Source organism: Meriones unguiculatus, chromosome 2 (genome assembly GCF_030254825.1).
Source record: "Meriones unguiculatus strain TT.TT164.6M chromosome 2, Bangor_MerUng_6.1, whole genome shotgun sequence".
NCBI lineage: Eukaryota > Metazoa > Chordata > Mammalia > Rodentia > Muridae > Meriones > Meriones unguiculatus.
This window is the reverse complement of record NC_083350.1, coordinates 66,914,945-66,935,969: the sequence shown is the minus strand read 5'-3', so window position 1 is coordinate 66,935,969 and position 21,025 is coordinate 66,914,945. Positions and strand designations below refer to the sequence as shown.

Sequence of the window (21,025 nt, the reverse complement as noted above, 5' to 3'; positions counted from 1 at the left end):
TAAGGCTCACACAAACAGCAGACGGGGTCTTACAGTCAGCTTAAGCGCAGGTACATACATCCCCAGCATTGTCAAGGCTGACAACTGAAAGTAAACCTCCCAGAATGCATCCATGGCTCTTGAAAACATTACAATGAGCAGTGATGTCTGATTTTGGTCAGGGTTTTGTTGTTGTTGTTGTTTTGTTTTGTTCTGTTTTGTTTTCCAAGTCAGGGTTTTGTTTGTTTGTTTTGTTTTGTTGTTTTTGTACAGCCTTGGCTATCCTGTACTCACTTTGTATACCAGGCTGGCCTTGAACTCAGAGATCTGTCTGCCTCTGACTTCCTGAATAGATCAGGGTTTTCTTAAACCTTGATCTGAGTTCTTTCTATCTCTTTAATGGATGTTTTACATAAATGATTTGATCAAGAAGTTCATTCTGGAAAAAGACAAATGTATAGGACTGTATATGTACATTTATTAGTGTGGAACCCCTCTACACACTTTTGGGGAAAAATGGCAAAAACACTATCCCACTTCACACTGCTGCCAAACAGGGGTCTGTGTCCCATTACCTCTCCATGCTTACTAATGGTACTATCAAAGAATCCTGGACATAGTATTTCTAGAGACGGTAGAAAATTATCTCCCTTATTTCATTGAACGTTTATAAATTATAAGAAAGGTGCAGGGCATTAAGCCTGGACAGAACTGCAGAGGGACAGTGAGCTGACATAGACCTTGACCATGCGGCATGCTCATTCACATTGTTAACCGTACAAGGAATCACACTCAGACCTGCAAACCCTGGTGATAGACTGGAGATAAGCTGATGTATGAAACACGTTCTGCTGAACCCAAACTCACCATCTGCTTGTATTCTATATTGTTTATAAAACACTGATTACATGCCAAAGAATGTTCCAAGTTCTTAGACAAAGCACAGAGTCAGCCACAACACACACACACACACACACACACACACACAAATCAAATATTGTCACCTTGGGATTCATGTGTCATAAAGAAATGAAGCAGAAGAAGTTAAGATAAAGTGATGGCTCTTAACATGATCTTTTTTACAGATTAAACCAAGTGTTGATGATTGAGCAAAATCCTGAATGACTAAAACAGTGAGTCAAGCATGTTGAGAAAAAACAGGAAGACAAAACGTAAGGTCTTGGCAGAGACAGACTTGAATTGTTTTCTTTTAAATGTGACCATACTTTCAAGCTCTTGAAAATAGTTTTGAACTGTGATGTTGAAAGCAAATATCAATTTAGTACCAGAGCCTTATGCATGCTAGACAAGCAATTTATCACTGAGGTACAGCCTCAAACTGCGCTGTTCTAAGTTAAAGCTAGGTTCCATTAGATAGAAAATACCCAGACAGCAATGCACTCTTGGCACAGTGAAATGGGCACTAGTGTAGTTTGATACCTCTGACTTTTCTCTGCCAGGATCCACAAGAATCCTCCATCCTGAAGTCTTAAGGAGAAGGATGAATGATTCAAACATAAGTAACCTATAACTTTTCTTGGGGAGAAGTCCCCTTATTTCTCTGTATTGATCTTGATAGCTCTCTAAGTTAACTCTCCTTCTGGGTCTCCCTTTATTCAGCAACCAGCACATTTTTTTTCTCCTGTGCTGATTCTTTTGACTTATTATCTCATGTAATCCCATTTTTAAGTTAGTCTTGATTTTAATAAATAAAATCCTTTGATAGCTTAGAAAAAAAAGACACCAGAAAGAAAATGGTTAAGACATTGAGTATCCAACCATGATATTCTAATACTGAACTGCAGTTTGCTTAAGAGCAGAGTTCCAGGTAGATGGTCATATTACCATGAGCATCAAAAGTTATTTTTCTATATTCTAGTTTTCAGGGTTGCTGAAAAGTTTATGCAATTTGTATGTGAGAACAAGCTAATGAGATCTAGCACCATGGTAGAGTCTACAGATCTCTGAACATATATGTGGGAGTAAGAAAGATAGATGAAAAGATGAAGAGAGAGAGAGAATGAAAGAAATCCTGAGGAAAAGTTCACTGTGCATGAACTTTGGATACAGGCTATTTAAACTGTGGGAAGCCTGAGAGCTCACAAATCTCAGGCAGTCTAGTTGGTCATCTCACCCCAAGGATCCTTCTCTGCCCTCCAAGGCATTGCAGGCTCTTACATAGGCACTGAGGATACAATCTGTAGCTCTTATACTTGTGCAGCAGAAATTTTAGCCACTGGGCCATACTCCTAGAACAGAAGATCTAGACTTAAACCCATTCAGATGAATAGGTCTGCTGAGTCCCCTTCACTATACCCCACAAACTCCAGAATAGTTTCTAAAACAAATCAATCATAATATTCCCTCCAGCAGATGCCTTGGAACTCAGGATTGTTTTCAGAAATAAGAATATGAGTTTCTGACCCCTATGTAAGGTGCCCATATTGTCTTCAGTAACCACGGGCTCAGAGGCAGGTCTGAGATCTGACTCCTGTCCCTGCCAATCTTGGATTAAGTGGACTCTGTGGAGACTCGGGAATAGGAAGGGTGCTATAGAGCCATAAATTTGGGAAATTCCTCAGGCAAGCCTGTGAATTTCTAAGGCTTCTGTGGACTTCCTAGGCTTCTAGACATATCCAAGTGTCAAGTTTTAACATATGAGCTGTGTGCAACTCTCATGTTTAACAAAAGAGGATGGCTGTCCATGCTCAGAAGCCAAGAGGCTGGCAGGTGGCAGCGCTAGTGACCCAAGTTGTCTACTGAGGTGGAGATAGTTTCTCACATTTCATTCCATGCAGCTAGCTAAGAGGTATTTTCAGGAGAATGTTTAAACCTTTATTTATTTATCCACCTATTTATTATTTTTAAATAAATAAATCTATTTAAAAGACTGGCTTTTTCAGAAAACTTTGAGCGTAAATAAAATAGAAATGGAAGTTTATTAGAGGCCAGCAGAGCCTGATATTGTGTTTTAGCACATGTAATGATTCTGGTTACTATTTACAAAACAAACTCGAGCTCCTTAACATTTCTCACTTTGAAAGCCAGATCCGCATTCCTCTCTTATCAGGTTCTGGTGCCTTGCACTCTATTTAATGTTTAACTAAGGTAACTCATGCTTGTTTTACTTACTTGACATGCTTATTTTTAAAAAGGAGTTTGTTTTAGAAGGAAAGAATCAAATGAAAACACTCAGAATCTCTTAACAACAGCAATGACTAATATAGATAAGATAGAGGGTAACGTCAAAGATATGAACTAGCTCTGAACCTTAGGGGAAGGGCGTGTGTGTGTGTGTGTGTGTGTGTGTGTGTGTGTGTGTGTGTGTGCAGGCACACACATGTTCTCTGTCCTTAGAAAGAATTAGCATGATATGACTGCACACATGAAATAGAGGCAAGTCCTAAAGAAATGTAATCAGGTAAAGGTTAGGATTTCCAGACAATTTGCTTTTCTCAATAACATAAATGAATGTAGATAACTGTAAGCATATTTTTAGAGTGTTTCCATGTAACACTCTGTGGGCCAAACCCATGGCCTACAGGCTGCATGAGACCAAGAAGAGCTATGAAGAAGCCCAGCACACAATCATAAACTGAAAACACCATGAAGCTATTGATGTCCTTCTTGAAGCGTGGTTATCAACCGTGAACCTGGAAGATGACAATGCTCCTACAGCGACAAAAGGCTCAGCCTCCAAATACACAGAATGGTGAAGAGTGAACATTTGTTACTTCATTCAAGCCCCACGTACACTGAAATAGATGCTATTTTCCAAACTATAAGGCAGTATTTTCCATTTTCTTTCTGATCCTCTCACCAGTGCGGACGTGAACTGTTTTATGTAGCTGAGAGTTCCCAAGCATCTCAGTTGCTGTGAAACACATACTCAGACCATGGCAGAGCAGTGTGAGGGGAGCAGAGGTCCCAACAAAAGTGAGCAAAGTGATTGCAATGACGAACCAGTATCATAAACAATAAATTGCCTTTTAACTTACCAACTATCACTCTCCTGTAATATTCATTTTCACAGAAGCACCCCAGCAGCCCATGGGAGAGTACCTTTTTGCTTCCTAAAAAAGTGGACACTCTCAGAAAGAGAAGTTGCTCCCAACCGTTGCCAGTGAGTGGAAGCCAAGATGCCTATGAGCCAGGCATGCGAATTCACAGACAAGCCCAAATGACCGATAAAAAACCTCCAAAGCCCCCCTTTCACTGAAGTCAAAGGATTCCCAACTAAACCACAAATAAGAAAAAAAAAATCACCTTCAAATTGGTAAATGAAAAGAATTTAGACTTGTTCGGTGGTACAAAAGACATGTAGATGCAGGCACTTTCCTTTATTCCATTCGTCAGAAAGAGCCTCAGCAGTGTGCCAAGGCATCAGAGGAACACGGAAAGAATTATTGTGTAGTTTTATAAAATAGGTACATGTCTCCACATGGAAAATATGCTAATATAGTATATGTGCATGTTAGAACAATATTGCTGCTGTGGAAGCATGAGCATTTCTTCGCAAATAAACTGATTTTTCATTGTTACAGATCTATTAAAGTTATATTCAAGACATGAATATATTCAAGAATTGAGGAAATTTGAGGATTTTATTGTCAATTCTAAAGTTCATTAATGTTTACTTTTAAGTAGATTTACCTTGGTAATGAGCCATCATGACCTTGAATCTGCTTCAACATAATCAGCAATATTTCTACCGAATGTTAAAGAAAAAAAAGGACTTTTTTTTTCCAAAATAAAACCGAAGTTTTCATAAAATATTCTATGGAATAAAGTATAACATAACACAATACTTGTTAGGTGATGCATAAGAAATTATAAGTGATTTTATCATCTAATTCCTTCTAAGCAGATAAATTGATTACTCTTTTCTCAACGTGTAGTCAGCAGTGTCAGATATGATGTTTAAAATTACATTACATTCACGTCATATTTTATTACTGTTTTTTTTTTTTCTTAATGGAAAAACAGCCCATTTCACAAGCTTCTCCAGTACAGAACTATAATTATTAATAGCACATTTGGCTCTGACACAGGCAAATAACAGATCCCGTGTTTCTTCAGTACCCTTCATGCAGATGTGCGTTCCCCAAAGTCACAGACACACGTTCTCATACAGCAGCCTTTCCTAAAGGTGGCGGCATTCTAAGCAGGTGTGTCCTCTGTCTCAGCGACACGCTGCTCTCCTTTACACAGCAGCTGAGAGTGGCTGACTGCGAGATGAGCCACCACCGCGGGGTGAGCAAGTGTCCCAGCCCTCCACTAACGTCAGAATTTCTGAGATTCTAGACTGCAGCAGATATTTACAGAGATGTTCAGTTCAACACGGATGTCTTTGTCAAAGCCGCTGATGCCTGTGGGAATTTCTGCTGGGTCCCTGATTGGCGGTGCTTGCTTTCCTAAACACAAACATTAGGTCAACATTGGGATTAGGTCCATCCCAACACCCCCATTTCCTCGGTGAAACAATTACTAAGAGGGAAATAATTTAGATGACGGTTCTTTCTATGAATCTCTCAGAATATGGATAAAACACTAGTTCTGAACGCTAGAATCACTGAAACTAAGACTAGCTCTACAAATCAGGAAACCAAATCATAATTTCAATAAATTTAAACCAAGTTTCTTCCACCACCCCTAAAAATTTCATTTATACTCAGTTCTCTTCACAATTTGACTGAAAGGAAGTCTCATGGTGTCTTCTGGTCTGCAAGTTAAATAATACCTGTTGGTGCACTTTAAAACCGCAATGCACTGGCACACGTTATGGATGCTCTGACTGTTTTAAGAAGGAAATGTCCCAATCACAGTGTGCGCACTACTGGGAACACGGTGATCACACTACTGTGATGGTGATCACACTGTACTCATTACAGTGACATTACAGTTAAAGCTCCTACCTGATGTCAAAATTCCCTTACAGAAATGTACTTGGTATATATGGACAATTGAGACAGACACTGCGTGTTGTCTGAATAAATTGTACATAAATTGTCTCTCACTCACACATCTCTGAAGAGAACAGCACCCTCAGAAACTGCAGATGTCAGCTTTTTCCTAGTACCCTTGTCCAGTCACTTCAAAATTGATCACCTGTCCTCAGAGCCGAGACGTGTGTCCCAGCATCTCACTGATTCTCTTCTTTTATTCCACTACCTACAGTGCCAAACTCTGGAGTTGACTGTCTGAATTGTAACACCCACTCGTCATCATGTGTGTCGTGGATCAGACTGCCATGTGACTGAATTTCCTGGGGAGACTTTGTGTATGTGACATAGCTTCAGAGACCTGGCACTTCATCCACACAGGACTCGGAGGCCAGCAAACAAACCCGCAGATGCCCACGCTGCTCGCCTCACAGCAGATCACCTCATGCAGGCAGCACATGATGCTCTTTTTAAGTTTTATTTTATGTGTATTGATGTGAGCATATCAGAACCTCTGGAATTGGAGTTACAGACAGATGTGAGTGTGGGTGCTGGGAATGAACCCAGGGCCTCTGGAAGAGCAGCCAATGCTCTTATCCACTGATCCAGCTCTCAAGCTCCTAGAAAATTTTTAAAGCTTTTCCCTGGCAGGATTTTCCTCCAGTGCATATCTTTCTTTCCTTTTTTTTTCTGTTTACATCTTCTAAATATCACTTTCCTCCCTCCTTTCTTTCTTTCTCTGTCCTCATCTTTACCATTTCTGCTGGGTCCATTTAGTGGGTATTGGAGATTGTCCTAGTGTAGCTTCCGAGTGTCAGGATAAAGCACCAGAAAGAGACTTGGAGTCACAGAAGCATCAGTAGCCCAGGCTTTATCTGAATAACTGCAGCTATGGCTAGGTGTTACGGAAGTCATGATTTACCCAATAACTACAGAGACAATAAAACACAGAGGCAAATAAAGTTCTGTATAATTAAAATAATTTTAATAAAATTTATAATAAAAATAAGTTAAAAAACAAAATTATCCAAACTATTCATCTATATCTGATTTTTTCTTTTTCACATTTGAGACCTGTAAATTAAAAACTTAAAAGAATTTCTCACATTTTGTATAAACAAACTGGAATGATCACGGAAGCATATTATGGATTTAGACAAGGGTGTGCAGGAAGGAATCTGGGCTTTTGTGTTCTACAGTGTGCAGATGACTGTCAAGAATGGAAGGCTTAAGGAAAAGAGGCCAAGATCTATTTTAAGCTGGGTGTAGAACTGCTTATGTATGAGTGACGTGGTAGACAGTAGCATAAAAAGAAGCCAGACATGACTGGTGCGGTGTGGGAAACTTGAAAAAGATGGCAGAGCCAGAGCTCATATTCAAGAAACAGTGGAAGGGCTTCTGTAGTCAATAATTGCCCCAGAGGAAAATTTAATGACTTGGGTAAGAGAGAAGAGAGAGAGAGAGAGAGAGAGAGAGAGAGAGAGAGAGAGAGAACTGTGTTTATAATGTTAAACATAACACCAAAAGCAAGAGACAAAAAAAAAAAAAGACCTAAAAGCTAGAAGAAAGGTGCTGCTGAATGAAGTAGTAATCTTGAGAAAGAAGCAGAAGTTTGGCCGGATGGGAGGGCTGGTATGATGTCATCTGCCAAGTGGAGATGACTTAGAGATCACGAACAAAGGAAATCCCAGTGACTGCTGAGAGAAGATTTAGACACTGATGTGGACCAGGTCAAGTAAGTAATGAGCCCTTGCAAGCATGTTTCACACCGAACACAAAATGACAACTCAAAATTCAATCATCATTGAAAGCAGAGATGCATTCATCTCCAAACTATTACGTCTTTTAACTCATCATGGTCTCACAGGGTGTAATAATCAGTGAGCCGTGGACAGCAGCAAGCTGATTTCTGGTGTTCAAATACTATACTGAGCAGGCAGGGATTTGAGTACATAATTCAGTGTTCAGCCACCTGGAAAATCTCAGGTTTGCATTGAAGCTGAGTTTCTGTGTGTCCTAATCCCTCTTTTGAAGCAAAAGGCATACACTCAGCTCTTTGCCAAAGCAAAAAGAGAAAGGAGAGGCTGGGTAAAGCTACCCCAAGCAAGTTTTTCTTATCCGCTGACCAGAGACTTATCAGGTTGGGAGCATCAAGGGTGTCACATTCCTTCTTCACCTGGTCCCAAGCTTCCCATTAGAATGACTCAGCTCTGTGGGCTTCCAGGACAAGTGGAGCAACATGACAACTCAAACTCAGTTTCCACAACGTGGAGGTAATAGTCCATTGTGTTATGCACACCACTGTGTTTGACTTTGGTGAATATTCCTATGCAGTCCAAGCAATTCTCCTCCCACAGTCAGCTCACCCAGCCAGAGACAGGAAGCTCATGACAAGGGTATCCAGTGATGGTAGCTACAGAAGGTGACTCTTTGTTCTTCACATTTGCCTACAAATTTCATGATTTCCTTGTTTTTAATTGCTGAGTAGTATTCCATTGTTTAAATGTACCACAATTTCTGTATCCATTCCTCCACTGAGGAATCTGGGTTGTTTCCAGATTCTGGCTATTATGTGGATAAAGCTGCAATGAACATGGTTGAGCAAATGTTCTTGTTGTATGCTTGAGCATATTTTGGATATATGCTTATGAATGTTATAGCTGGATCTTAAGGAAGCATTATTCCTAATTTCCTAAGAAAGCTCCAGATTGATTTCCAAAGTGGTTGTACAAGTTTACATTCCCACCAGCAATGGAGGAGAGTTCCACTTTCTCCACATCCTCTCCAGCATGTGTTGTCACTTGAGTTTTGGATCTTAGAAATTGTGGTACATTTACTCAATGGAATACTACTCAGCAATTAAAAACAAGGAAATCATGAAATTTGCAGGCAAATGATGGGAACTAGAAAAGATCATCCTGAGTGAGGTGACCCAGAAGGCAAAAGACACACATGGTATATACTCACATATAAGTGGATATTAGTCATATATATAGGATAAACATACTAAAATCTTTAGCCCTAAAGAAGCAAAACAAGAAAGCATACCCTGGGGGAGTTGCTCACTCCTCACTCAGAAAGCAAACGGGATGGACATCTGAAGAAGGAGAAAACAGGGAACAGGACAGGAGCCTGCCACAGAGGGCCTCTGAAAGACTCTAAATAACAGGTATTGAAGCAGATGCTGAGACTCATAACCAAACTTTGGGTAGAGTGCAGGGAATCTTATGAAAGAAGGGGGAGATAAAAAAGACCTGGAGGGGACAGGAGCTGCACAGACCAAAAAATCTGAATCCAGGAGTCTTTGTAAAGAATCATACTCCAGCCAAGGACCATTCATGGAGATAACCTAGAACCTCTGCACAGATGTAGTCCATGGCAGCTCAGCCTCCAAGTGGGTTCCCTTGTAAGGGGAGCAGGGGCTGTCTCTGACATGCACACAGTGGCTGTCTCTTTGATCAGCTCCCCCAGGGTGGGGGGGATCACAGCTGTACCAGGCCACAGAGGAAAACAGTGCAGCCAGTCCTGATGAGACCTGATAGGTTAGGGTCAGATGGAAGGGGAGGAGGACCTTCCCTATCAGCACACTGAGGGAGGCCAATAGTAGAAGATGAGGAAGAGAGAGTGGGATTGGGTGGGGATGAGGGACAGGGCTACAGCTGGGATACAAAGTGAATAAATTGTAATAATCAAAAAATAAACAATAAAAAATTAAAAAGAAAATAAAAAAACAGTTTCTAAAAGAAAAATAGCTTTCAGAAACATACTGTAACCTCATTAGCTTTCCAGTATTTGCCCATCTATTATTAGCTGAAACAATATGCAAAGGCTTTATGAATAGCTGTTGGAAATACTTGTAGCTAATTAATTGTGTAATAAATAACAATGCCTGTATTGTGCCTTCCTCTCCCTCAAAGCCATTTGTAACAATACCCACAAAGGGATGAATAGGGCCTGAGCCCTTGACCACATTTCTGAAAAGGAAGAGCCCATATCTATGTAACATGGTGACCTATGGTATTCCAGCTCAGAAGAACTATTGGCTGAAATAAAATCAGGACATACCCCAGCGTTTCCAGAAAAACGTTTAACTCCATAAAAATAAGAAAGCTATGTCTTAAAAGGGGGGGGGCTTTTAATTATTTTATTTATTTTTATTTTGTGTGTATGAGTTTCCCTTACTCATCCTGTGCACATTTAGTGTCTGGGTTCCTTGATACTGGAGTTACAGGGGATTGTGAGCTACCACGTGAGTATGGGAAACCAAGCCCAGGTTTAAGAGCAGCAAGTGCTCTTACTTACTGATGGCTCTTGCTGAGCCATCTGCTCAGCCCTGAACCTTTTTTTAATTTTAAAATAAACCATGTTTTCTGGTTTTTTATGAGGTTTTTTCAACCCAAACTGAATACTAAAGAAAGTCTTTTAAGAAAAAGCCATGCCAAATATCAGATGCGTATACTTTTTAGAGTCATGTGTTTGTTTACTTTTACAAAGCCAAGTTTGTGTGAGAAAAGACATCTCAACAATAAGTGTACGTGAACAAAGGCAAAGCCAAACCGAAGGGGGTTCCCCAAGGTGTCTCAGTCCAAGACAAAGAACTGCAGACAATTAATGACCAAAGAGAGGGAGAATTAGGCTCCTCAGGGATAAATATCCTGACTGATTATCCAGTACAAGGTGGTCGGTCCTGAAACCATATTCACACAAGCAACAACAAATGAACACCAGGTTGAATTTATATATTTATGTGTTTACATGTAGATAGATAAATATATATGCAACAGTAATCAAACCAAGAGGCTATCAATTTGATAGCTGCATGGGAGGGACAGGAGGAAGAAAAGGGAGCAGAGAAGTGATGTAATTAGATTTTACTTAAAATTTAAAGATTTTACTTAAAATTTTAAGACTTGATTTAAAATTTAAAAGCTGTAAATGAAAAAAATATAAAATTATAAATAAATATAAAATAAAATTATCAAACTTTTTTAAAATGGCTTTTTTTTTATAAATCCCATGAGGTATTAATCGACTATACTTTCTGCAACTATCTGAGTGTTCTGAGTCCTTAGACATTTAGCTGACTCTGTTGTAGTTGTGTTTTCTCCTTCTCACTGGCTTTTCCAGTTGTGAGCTTGTGTCTTAAGCATTTTCAATAAGGGCAAATTAATAAATCCCCTTATTCACAGGCACCTGCTGATTCAGAATGAGTCCTTTCTAATTGTTTTGAGGGCTCATGGGTGTTCACTTTGGCACTTGGCCAAGCATCCAGCCATCAGAGAAAATTATCCTTCCACACCCTGCTAAGAACAGAGTCAAAGAATAATTCTTTAGGTGATCAGTCACCAAATGGGACTTTTTGCTTAGTGTATGTTTTTAAATGAAGAGCTGTTTGTTAAAGTCAACACAGTTTTCACACAACACAGTATGAGATGCTGTTGTGCTTTTTATTCTCAATAAATAGCATTTTTATTGGAATTTATAATTTTTAGTAGCAAGCTTTAAAATCACAATTTGTGTTGTTTCCTACAGAAATCTTTTTCATCTCTACCCTTCCAAAATTAATGTGTATTTTTCTGATATAATTTTCTTGCTGTTCTACATTACAGGTCTTTGTGTTATATCTTTCATCTTGGGGGTGAATATTAATGCTACAGTTTAGAAAAAGAATTCTGATGTCATGGCACAGAACTTCTTGCATAGCTTAATGGCCTTCTAAACATAGAAGTCCAGAATTAGGTATTATCTTTGGCCTGGAAGATTTTTGAACTTCCCTGAATGCCTGGAGGGTGCTTTTGTGTTGGAAATCTTCTTCCCTTCAGAAGAATGGTATAGGTTGGATCCTCATAAAAAGAAAATGGAATGTTTTCCTGAGAAGACATTCTAAAGTAAGATGGGGAGTGGTCATAGGGCCTCCTTTCCTCACTAAACTCACATCCAGGAAGCCCGACACTGCTTTCAGTGATGAGTAAGAGCACCCGAAAGAGATCTCAGCAGTGCTGAATGAAGTGCATCCCACTGAGGGTCCAAATGCACTTGCTAAGAATATAGATTTTTGCCATGTATCTTGTGAGAGAAGAATTTTAACAACCAGATTGTTTTAATTTTTTTCTTATTTTATATACATGGGTGTTCTGCCTGCGTGTATGTATGTATGTATGTATGTATGTATGTATGTATGTGCACCGCATGCATGCACTGCCTAAGATGGCCACAAGAAGTCAGATTCTTTGGGACCGGAGTTACAAATGGTTATGAGGCACCATGGGTACTGGGAACTAAACCTGGGTCCTCTAGAAAAGCAGCCAGTGCTCTTACCACAGAGCTATCTCTCAAGCCCCTCAGTCACAGGATTTTGTTTTCTTTCTTCAGTACTGCTGGGTGTCCTGCCACCCAGACGCAGAAACTCAACGAACAGTACCAAGAAAATGGCTTTAGAAAATTAATCACAGGCAGAAGTCTGAAAACAGCCCCATCTTTCACAAGGCCCTAAGAGTTCCGATCCTGAAAGTGAATAACTGTTTTTCATGTGATGTCAATCATGACTTAATCTATAACACCCAATAAACAACAATGCTGTTTATAGGCTCTCAGAGGCTGTGCACAATGCTGCTGCCTAAGAGCCTGCCTTGCCCACATCTAGATCAGAAAAACAGTAAGAGAAGTTTCATTGTGCAGTGGAAGGCAGTTAATACAGAATCTTACAGTTTGTCAAACACAGAGAATAAGTGTCTATGGACGGCTCATCCACTAGTGGGACATCCATATCACACTCTCTTCCCCTGAAGACTCCAGAACCATCATGGAAGAAGAGTCAGAAAAGACTGTAAGAGCCGACGGTTGGGGATGACAGGTTCAAAATAGTGTCTTCCGGACATGACAGGACTAGTCCATTCACATGCTTGCAGCAGCAGTGGTTCCCTGAACAAGATAAGACAGTCAACATTCCAGCTTGGAGGAGGGAGGGTCTTGCAAACTCCTACCCCTAACAGAGATGTTGTGGACAGTTGATGGCTTCTGGAGGAAGGATAGTTGGTGTTCCTTAAGGGTGTAGCCCTTGGTAGGTTGAACAAGCTCTAGTCAATGGCCTGACATGCACAAATATATAGACAGAGCAAAATGTACACTTTGGTTATAAAGACAACAAGACATAAGAGTGGGAGGGGTAGGGTGGAGATGGAGGAGTCAAAGAAGAATGGAGGGGTGAATATGATCAAACTATGTATGAAATTCTCAAAGGGGCAATAAAAATGATATTAGAAAAGAAAGTAGGTTGTTTCCAGGTTCTGGCTATTACAAATAGAGCTGCTATAAACATGGTTGAGCAAGTGTCCCTTTTGTGTACTTGAACAAACTTTGGGTATATACCTAGCAGTGGTATAGCTGGGTCTTGAGGAAGCACTATTCCTATTTGTCTTAGAAAGCGCCAGATAGCTTTCCAGAGTGGTTGTACCAGTTTACTTTCCCACCAGCAGTGGAGGAGGGTTCCCCTTTCTCTATAACCTCTCCAGCATGTGTTGTCACTTGAGTTTTTCATCTTGGCCATTCTCATGGGTGTAAGGTGATATCTCAGGGTCATTTTGATTTGCATTTCCCTGATGGCTAATGAGGATGAGCATTTCTTTAAGTGTTGTTCTGCCATTCGATATTCCTCTGTCGAGAATTCTCTGTTTAGCTCTGTTCCCCATTTTTTAATTGGATTACTTGGTTTGCTGCTTTTCAGCTTCTTTAGTTCTTAATATATACTGGATATTAGTCCTCTGTCAGATAAAGGGTTAGTGAAGATTCTTTCCCAATCTGTAGGCAGTCATTTTGTTTTGATGACGGTATCCTTTGCTTTACAGAAACTTTTCAGTTTCATGAGGTCCCATTTATTGATTGTTGTTCTTAGAGCCTGTGCTGTTGGTGTTCTGTTCAGGAAGTTGTCTCCTGTGCCAATGAGTTCTAGGCTGTTCCCCACTTTTTTTTCCAATTGATTTAGGGTATCTGGTTTTATGTTGAGGTCCTTGATCCACTTTGTCCATCAACGGAGGAATGGGTACAGAAATTGTGGTATTTTTATACAATGGAATACTACTCAGCAATCAAAAAGGAGGAAATCATGAAATTTGCAGGCAAATGGTGGGATCTAGAAAAGATCATTCTGAGTGAAATGTCCCAGAAGGAGAAAGACAAACATGGGATATACTCACTTATATAGACCTATAAGATATGATAAACATAATGAAATCTATATACCTAAAAAAGATAATCAATAGAGCAGACATGGGGTAAAATGATCAATCCTCGTTTAGAAAGACAGATGGGATGTGCATTGAACGTATGACAGGAGTCTACTGAGCACATCTGAAAGACTCTAACTAGCAGTGTTTTCAAAGCAAAGACTCATGACCAAACCTTTGGCAGAGTACAGGGAATCATAAGAAAGAAGGGGAGTTAGTCTGATGGGGAAAGGATAGGAGCTCCACAAGGACCAAATAAATCTGGGCACAGGGTCTTTTCTGAGACTGACATTCAACCAAGGACCATGTATGGATATAACCTAGAACCTCTGCTCAGATGTAGCCTGTGGTATCTCAGTAACCAATTGGTTTCCCAAAGTGAGGGGAACAAGGACTATTTCTAACAGGAACTCAATGACTGGCTCTTTGGTCTCCCCACCCCCGAAGGGAGGAGCAGTCCTGTTAGGCCACAGAGGAGGGCTTTGCAGCCAGTCCTGAAGATACCTGATAAAATAGGATCAGATGAATGGGGAGGAGGTCCCCCCTATCAGTGGACTTGGAAAGGGGCACGGTGGAGATGAGGGAGGGAGGGAGGGACTGGGAGGGAATGAGGGATCGGGACACGGCTGGGATACAGAGTTAATAAAATGTAACTGATAAAAAAAATAATAATAAAATAAAAAAATTATTTTTATGTAAACAATTTTTACAAGAACTATCCTTGCATCTAATGTTTCTTTAGTTTATCTCTTTATGAATATTATAAATTAGAAATAAATTTAAAAGATTAAAAAAAAAAAGAAAAGAAAGTAGGCCTCTGCAACCTTCCTCATGCTGCATCAAGATCACAGCCACACCAGTATTTTATTTCTCAGAAGATTCAGCAAGTTCAAGCTCGCATCTCGCCAGGTCTCCTGCAGCACACCCTGTTTATGGAGGCATCCCAGCTATTGAGCTGAAACCACAGAACAGACTCTGTAACCACATTCTCCTTTGCTCCTTTGTTTCGTGCCCTTCTTGATGTAAATGCTTTATTAAAAAGACATATATAAGTATTCTTTTCTCACACCTCAATTAAAGGCTTTAGAAATGGTGCCACTTAATTGCACCTTATAATACAAGGTAAACAGTATATCCTAATTCCTCTGAGCTACTTTCCTTTTTTCATTTTAATTTTCTTTCTTTCTTTTATTTAAATATAGCTCTTTACTGTGTGGAAATGATAAATGATCATTTACATAGCACTTTCCATTTATTTACTCTCCCAAATTGGTTTCTTCCTCCTTTGAACAATAAGTACAATGGGAAAAGTTCTGTGAAAACGGAGAAGGAAGCATCCTCTTCCTTCTAGAAGTTTATACTGAGTGTGTGGTTGAGAGAGAATGTGGAAGTGGGGTTGGGTGTTGGTGGGTGGGTGAGTGAGTGTGAAGTGGGGTGTAGAGGTACATAAACAACCAACTGCAGCTCAAGTCAGAATGAGGAGGTGATTTATACAATCATAAGAACATATACAAAAGACATAAGGAAGGAGGCAGCATCTTACACATGGGTACACATTGGTAGTACTGTGATGAGAAGAAAAGAGGAGGCATTCTCTAAAAGAGCCAAGCCTCAGGAAGGAGACAGGGCCACTGTCTCAAGAGGAAAAAGCTGGCCACTTGCCTATCTTTATATGGAAGGAATTGTATGTCTTCTAGAGTTGACTCCAGTGCTCACACCCGAAGGCCAAGTAAAAGCATTCAAAGATACACATGGTCACATGTAAGATGGATTGAGTCTCTAGATAAGAAGTCAGCTTCTCCTTTGACCACCACCCCGAGGGGGGAGCAGCCTTGCCAGGCCACAGAGGAGGACAATGCACCAAGTCCTGATGAGACCTGATAAGCTAGGGTCGGATGGAAGGGGAGGAGGACCTCCCCTATCAATGGACTTGGAGAGGAGCATGGGAGGAGATGAGGGAGGGAGTGTGGGATTGGGAGGGATTGAGAGAGGGGGCTACAGCTTGGATACAAAGTGAATAAACTGTAATTAATATAAAAAATAAAAATTTAATAAAAAAAAGAAGTCAGCCTCTTAATCAACCATTCTTTCTCTTGTTGAAATTAACCCATTTAGCTATGACTTTAGGCAGTTGGTATTGGGGGTCTTGTTGTGTGCTTTTATTTTTATATTCTTCCAAATACTTATTTATTCATCAATAGATATAATTGCACTGCCTTTCCAAGGAGGCTTCCTGAGCCTCAGGAACACCTGGTCCAGTCCCCAGTCCCCAGCTCTATCCACCTTCCCAAGCAGACTTGGGCACCAGAAACATCCAGCCTCCAGCCCATAGTTCTATCTGCATTTTTGAGGATGTCTATGGGGACCCAGGAACATCCATCTCAAGCCTCTGTCTCTCAGCTCTACCAATCTTCCCAAGGAGGCCTGCCCTGACCCAGGAACATCCAAGAAACCTGCAGGAACCAGGAATATCCAGCCAACACCAGGTGCAACCAGATGGCTAAAGGCCAGCCTAAGATCTTGGACAATATGATACCACGAGAACCCAATTATCCTACTAAAGCTGGCCCAATGTAGCCTAATACTACAGAAACACAAGCAAGTGACCTTAAATCTATTCTTATAAAAATGATAGAGGCCTTTAAAGAGGAAACAAATAAATCCCTTAAAGAAATACAGAAAAATACAATCAACCAGGTGAGAGACATGAATAAAACTGTTCAAAGCCTGAAAATGGAAATAGAAACAATAAAGAAAAAACAAACTGAGAGAGTCCTGGAAATGGAGAAATTAGGGAGGAGAACAGGAACTACAGACACAAGCATCACCAACAGAATACAAGAGATGGAGAGTCTCCTGAGATGGAGACTCTCAGGCCTAGAAGACACAGTTGAAGAAACCGATACATCAGTCAAAGAAAATGTTAACTCTTAAGAGTTCAAGACACAAAACATCCAAGAAATCTGGAGCACTATGAAAAGATGAAACCTAAGAATAACAGAATAGAGGAAAGAAATTCCCAGCTCCAAGGACCCCAAAATATTTTCAACAAAATCATAGAAGGAATTTTCTCCAACCTAAAGAAAAATATGGCTGTAAACATAAAAGGAGTTTACAGAACACCAAATAAATTGGACTAGAAAAGAAAATCTTCCTGCCACATAATAATCAAAACACTAAATGTACAGAAAAAGCAAAAAATGTTTAAGGCTGCAAGGGAAAACAGCCAAGTAACATAAAGGCAGACCTATCAGAAATACACTGGACTACTCAACAGATTCCAAAGGTGGAAGGACCTGGGCAGATAGCTTGCAGACCCCAAGAGACCTCATATGTCAGCCCAGGATTCTATACCCAGCAAAACTTTCTTCTTTAATTTATTTTTTATAATTCTTTCACATTACATCTTGATTGTAGCTCCGTCCCTCATCTCCTTCTGGTCCCACCATCCTTCCCTCTTTCCTTTATCTGACTGCAGCTTATCAAGTCTCATCAGGATTACCTGTATCCTTTTCCTCTGTGGCCTGGCAAGGCTTCCAACCAGGGAGAAATAATGAAAGAGCAGGCAATAGAGTCCATGTTAGAGACAGCCCTTCTGCCTTACTAGGGAACCCACATGGAGACTGAACTGCCTATGGGCTACATCTGAGTAGGGTTGAGGTCCTCTCCATGCATGGTCCTTGGTTGGTGCATCAGTCTCTTCAGGCCCAACCTGAGACCCACCTCATGGTAAAGAGCCAGCCCCTGACACTAATAAAAATACTCTGCTATGCTTTCAGACAGGAACCTAATTTGATTGCCATCTGGGAGGCTCTAGCCAACAGCAGATTAGACTGATGCTGGGACTAGCAGCCAAACATGGGGTGAAATTCTGGGGGTCCTGCAGAAGTGTTGGGGGAAAGATGGGAAGACCTGGAGGGGACAGGAACCTCACAAAAAGACTGACAGAGACAACTAATCACACTGTAAGTTAAAGTTCAATATTGATTTATGTTTTAGTTAATCAGTGGTTATTCCTAAACCAGCTGCATACCCAAATCACCACACAGAGACTAGGATTTATTTAATTAACCTAGAGCACAATGCTGGGCAATAGTTACTCCATCCCAAACCTTCAAGCCCACATAGTTTCCTTCCATTCAGATTTCATCCATTATACTTGCTTTTAATCATATCTTAAGTCCTGTTCCTCTCTCCTCCTGGTTCAAAGTGCTCTCCTGCGAAGCCCTGCTCTCCTACTCTTCCTGCTTCCTTCTCCTCCCCTCCAGACCAGGATGTCCCACCCTATTCTCTCCATTGCACAGCATTGAGGCTGGTTGTTTCATTGAAAATACGGAGAACAAATGGTAGCATGTTTACACAAACTTGAGACAGGGGATGCTTAGAACAAACATCACAATGCAATGTCCTGATTAAAACCAGATAGTGGGGTAGAGAAATCAACGTTTGAATGAACAAGGGTCAACTGTATACATCCCACAAGAACATTATACCAACATAATCTCTTCTGTAGATTCAGAAATAAGTCAACAGACTCAGGGCGTGCTATCAGCCCTCTCAGATATCGAGATTACTTTAGCCTACCAGAGATCTCCACTAAGAGGCTAACTTACAGATCAAAGAGCCTCCTGTTACAATTCCCTATACTTTTGGGCTAGAAGCTGCTTCTTGCAGCCCTGGCTGCAGGTAAATTGTGGTCAGTTTAAGTTTTTCTCCTTAGCAGCAGTGCAGCCAGCCCCAAGTCTCCAAAGAAGGAATCCTGGGCTCCCTCCCCTCTTTTTGGTTTTTTCAATCATCTGTAGTGATCAGTTGCCTGAGCCATCAGCTCAGTGACCCAAGAGATAAAGTGACTAGGGATTCTGCATCTTGTACCAGACTCTCTCCTGGACCTGCCAAAGCTGGACTTTGGCACTGGCACACCAACTACAGAGCATGCGTAGACTGGACCGAAGCCACCTGTACATACTCAGCAAATGTGCCACCTGGTCTTCATGTAGGTCCCACAACAGCTGGAGTTGAGGCCCTCTCTGACTCTGATACCTGATTTTGGATCCTGTTTCCCTAACTGGGCTGCCTTGTCTGCCTCAATGGGAGAGGATGCCCTTAGTCCTGCTGTGACTTAATGTACCAGGGCGGGTTGATACCCATGAGGTCCTTACCCTTCTCTGAGGAGAAGAAGAGGTAAGAATGGGAAGGAAGTAGGTATGAGGGGGTTCTAGGAGGAGAGGATGGATGGGGTTCTGCGATCAGGATGTAAATTGAATAAATAAATAAATTAATTAATCAATAGAGAGAAGGCTTAATTATAATAAATAAATAAATAAAATTTAAAAATTAATCAAAGTTAAAATAACTAACAGTGAATCCAGAGAACATAAGATCACTTCACAAGAACTGACATTTTGGTGAGCTCTGAGACCCTTTTACATCTTGTCAGTATGACCTTTCCCTGATTTTCTCACCACTTTTCTTCTTCCTTTTCTTCCTTTCTTTAATGAGTTTTTGAAACAAGGTCTCAAACTGCCTGGCAGGCCTTTGCTGATGCAAAAACACAGCTCCTGTCTCAAATAGAATACGAGATCACTTACCCTGGAGATAACTATGAGTGGCCGTAGCCCAGGGACACAAGTTCAGGTTGCTCCAACTGCCATGTTCAATGCAGTAACAGTTTCAAATCCTTTTTAGAGCAACAGAACAAAGAAAGTTATAAGTCAGGACCTTTGAGTTAAAGTACAGCAGTAGAAAGGGTGGGTAGTCAGGTGAAGGCCAAGCAGAGGTTTCTGTTACAGCCTCAGGTGTTACCTAACAGCATTCTTACACTTCCGGTTCGTGGAAGTGAGAGTTTCTGTTGATGCATTCCAGAAAAGAGGATTTTCAGCTGAAAAACCACGAAGATATTAAGTCAGTCACAGAGGTGGTTAATAAATATCTATTTGGAAGCTAAAGATAAGACAAGATAAACAACCCTGGACCCAAAACTTTCCAGTGTTCCATAATCACTGACGTTTTAATCAATCAGCCTGTGCAATCTTTAACAGCCTGATGACCAGAGTTCGATGCCTGGGACCGACAGAGTGGAGAAAAACACCTCCTAAAAGGTGACCTCTGACCTGCACATGCCCATCAAGGCATGCACACACCTGCAAACACACACACACACACACACACACACATATGTATAACACATACATACACACACAAAATAACTACATGTAATAAAAATGTTTGAAATACTAAGTAAGTAAGCAATTCTTTTCTCAACTACCATTGTGTTCTAGGCCTATCTGAATTAAATGAGCATTTATAAGACAGGACTCATCGCTGCTCACAAAGGTTTACATAGATCTTTATGTGTAACTTTTTAATGTTGGGGGGGTTTAGGGAGAGGTGAAGTTATAGCTGAGAATAATCTTGAACTTCTGATCTCCCTGCCTCTACTCTCTAAGTGCTGGGGCACAGGCATACTGTAACACCATGCCAGGCTTGATAGCTTATTTTCTAAATAATTAAAAAATGTTAATAGTTTTATTTATCTATTTTCAGCATTTGTGACATACGTTGTGCTCCAGGGACTGTGTGAGAATTTAAGACACAAGCATTCCTGGTGCTGTAAATTGTTTTTCCTCGTTTTGTATGGGAAGGAAGGAAGGAAGGAAGGAAGGAAGGAAGGAAGGAAGGAAGGAAGGAAGGAAGGATAAAAGTTCCCTTGGGAGAACCTAGAGCACTCTGTGGGGAGAGGGAGTGTTGAGAATGTCGTGCTGCCTAGCAAGAGAAATCAATGATGGTCCAGAGCTTGGCTCAAGCTGGCCCTGAAGAAAAGAGATAGGAGTGACAAAAGTAGGGAGATAATCGTGAAAAGAGAGAATCTGACACAAGAGAAAT

General features: G+C 40.7%; 1 long non-coding RNA gene across 2 annotated transcripts in view; it reads right to left on the bottom strand.

The window, feature by feature from the left end:
- The window catches only part of LOC132652144 (uncharacterized), a 47,378-nt gene extending 27,357 nt beyond the window's left edge, over nt 1-20,021 (bottom strand). The window contains exons 1-2 of one of the 2 annotated variants that reach the window (XR_009589626.1): nt 19,946-20,021; nt 19,732-19,820 (exon numbers count right to left, since the gene is read on the bottom strand). This is a non-coding gene — a long non-coding RNA (uncharacterized LOC132652144). Of the gene's footprint in view, nt 1-19,731; nt 19,896-19,945 lie in introns of those variants that run through there. The other variant, XR_009589627.1, reaches the window with a different exon arrangement.
- Nucleotides 20,022-21,025: the final 1,004 nt, after the last annotated feature.